This window comes from Lynx rufus, unplaced genomic scaffold, assembly GCF_022079265.1.
Source record: "Lynx rufus isolate CCGP_SWC_20201006 ecotype Redwood Valley unplaced genomic scaffold, mLynRuf1.p SCAF_3, whole genome shotgun sequence".
Lineage (NCBI taxonomy): Eukaryota > Metazoa > Chordata > Mammalia > Carnivora > Felidae > Lynx > Lynx rufus.
The window spans coordinates 80,297,390-80,300,419 of record NW_025814845.1 but is presented as its reverse complement, the minus strand read 5'-3'; the positions used below and the strand labels follow the sequence as shown (position 1 = coordinate 80,300,419).

Below are 3,030 nucleotides of genomic sequence, written 5' to 3'. Positions count from 1 at the left end.
CGCAATCTCTCTCTCTCTCTCTCTCTCTCTCTCTCATAAATAAATAAACGTTAAAATAAATAAATAAATAAATAAAATTATCCTAAAGGGGCGCCTGGGTGGCTCAGTTGGTTAGGCATCCGACTTCGGCTCAGGTCATGATCTCACAGTTTGTGAGTTTCAGCCCTGCATCGGTCTCTGTGCTGACAGCTCAGAGCCTGGAGCCTGCTTCAGATTCTGTTTCCCTCTCTCTCTGCCCCTCCCATGCTAATGCTCTGTCTCTCTCTGTCTCTCAACAATAAATAAACGTTAAAAATTTTTTTTTAATTATCCTAAAGACGGAGGGGTGAGAGGCTCCTAATGATTTGCTGAAACCACAGACTACCCAGCTCCCACCCCCCCACCCCAATTTACAAATGTTAGGAGAGATCAATGGTCTTACTATGATATGAAGTGTCTTCCTCCTTCTCTAGGAGCAAGAATCTAAAAGTGTAGTCCCCATACCAACAGCAGCGGCTTCAACTAGGAAATGCCACCTAGGAAACATTATCTGTTTTCAATGCAAATCATTGGCCTACCTCAGGCCAATAGTTGAATCTGCAATGGGGGCGCGGGGGGGAGGGGGTGGTGGTGGCGGACAGCATCTGTGTTTTAACAAGCTCTCCAGATGACTCTCATGCACACAGTTTTGGGAACCACTGCTCTGAACCACAGTTGACTGATGACCACAGGCTGACCCCTTGGAAGGAAGCAAGAAGTTTGCTGTCCCTGAGTAGAGAACCCTGCTCTTGAACCATCATGTTAGCATACTAGCCCCCAGTAAATACTGCTTTTCGGATCCTCATTTTTCTCAATGATTTTTTTTCCTAACAGAGATAACAGATGTCTGCATCAGGGTCTTTGTGAGCATTTAAAAAAGATAGTGCTTAAGAAATATTGCTTTCTTTACTTTTTGGCAAAATTAATTTAGTCTTTTTTTTTTGCATTTTTATTTTATTTTATTTTGAGGGGAGAGTAAGAATACTAGGTCATTAAAGGGGAGTAAAATGATTTGTTTCAGAGGATCTGACTGAAATCTGTCTGCTTCAAATGGCTCTTTGGCCATCCTGAAAGGTACAAATGCAGTGACATCCATAGGGAACAGCTCAGTAGTTACTGAACATCATGCACTGCATGGAGGATTCTAAGGTCGGTATACGTAGTCCTGAGCTTGAGAAGCTCTTACCCTATTTGGGAAAATAAGATATTTACATAACGAAAGTAATTTGTTAATAACACGACACAATGCAGAAAGGCAGTCCCCCAAGTTGGTACGATTAATTCCCAAGTAGGTGCTAAGTGTAATAAGCATACCTGGGAAGCAGGTGTCTTGGCAGCTGGAAGCTGCCATGCCCAGGAAATGTGATGGGAGCTGGGCTTGCTAAGATCCCTTTGGGCAGAAAGCAGGGGGACAGATGAGAGCAGAGGAACTGAAACAGTTGAATGTTGATGTGCTCAGGGCGTGCATGCTGCAGGAAAAGGAAGTGTGTTGTTCAAGAAGAGCAGTGCCTATGAGGCCCCAATGAAATGTTGAACCTAAGTGTGGAGAGTGAATGGATTTCCAGGCTTAGGGACTCAGATTGGACCCTGGTTAGGTAGCAGAGTACAGTAGGTGCATGCTTGAACTCTAGAAGGAGGCTCCCCTAGGTTAAATCCTGGCTCCTCTCTTCACCATCTGTGAAAATCTTGGACAAGTCGCTGTATCTCTCCGTGCTCCATATACCAAGGGTATATAGTAATAGTTCCTACCTTATAGGGTTGGTATAAGAATGAAATGATTGGATACCTGTGAAGTGCCTAGAACCGTGTATGACACCTAACAAGTGCACCTAACCTAAAATGTTTGATAAGTAATAAAGGGAGAGAGGGAGACTTTGGTTAGGCGTAAATTGGTTAATTTTTAGAAATTGTCTACTCCCAATAAATGCTTTGTATTCAGCATGGCCCTCTAGGATTTCATTAAAGAGCTAATGTCTTCTTTCCTGAGAAATACTTTAGAACATCACTGCTAAGCATCTCTTTATAGCTCAATAATTTGAAAGATTCATCTCACACATCTTACTCCATGACTGTGGTTACATGGTTTATCTTCAGGAAAACTGAGTGGAAGACATATTTAAAAACAAAAAAAAAGTGGGGAGGGGCACCTGGGTGGCTCAGTCAGTTGAGTGTCCAACTTTGGCTCAGGTCATGATCTCACGGTTCATGAGTTGGAGCCCCACGTCAGGCTCTGTGCTGACAGCTCAGAGCCTGAAGCCTGCTTCAGATTCTGTGTCTCCCTCTCTCTCTCTCTCTGCCCTTCCCCTGCTCTCTCTCTCTCTCTCTCTGAAAATGTTTTTATTTAATTTTCAAGTTAATTTTATTTAATTTAAAAGTGAGGATAGGAAACCTAAAACAGAATGGAAGTGACTCACTTTCAGTAACAAAAGGAATCAGGTAATTTTTTTTCAATTTTTATTTAAATTAATTTAAATTATTTTATTTTATTTAAATTTATTTAACATACAGTGTACTGTTAATTTCAGGTGTACAATATAGTGATTCAACACTTTTATACAACACCTGGTGCTCATCACAAGTGCACTCCTTATCGCTTCTCGGCCTTTTGGCTAAGATCAAGTGTAGTACAAGTGCATTCCTTAATCCCCATCACTTATTTAACTCCTTCCCCCCACCGCCATTCCTTTCTGGTAACCATCATTTTGTTCTTTATAGTTAAGAATCTGTTTCTTGGTTTGGTTCTCTCTCTTTCTCTTTCCCACCTTTGTTCATTTGTTTTCTTTCTTAAATTCTATGTGACTGAAATCATACGATATTTTCCTTTTTTGACTTATTTTGCTTAGCATAATACTCTCTAGTTCCATCCCGGTCATTGCAAATGGCAAGATTTTATTCTTTTTTATGGCTGAGTAATATTCCATTATATAGATACATACCACTTCTTTATCCATTCATCAATCGATAGACACTTGGGCTGTTTCCATAATTTGGTTATTGTAGATAATACTGCTA

The 3,030-nt window shown here is 40.8% G+C and overlaps 1 pseudogene; it reads left to right on the top strand.

Annotated features, from left to right (window-relative positions):
* Positions 1-2,607: 2,607 nt before the first annotated feature.
* Positions 2,608-2,685, top strand: LOC124521501 (uncharacterized; annotated as a pseudogene).
* The last annotated feature ends 345 nt before the right edge of the window (positions 2,686-3,030 follow it).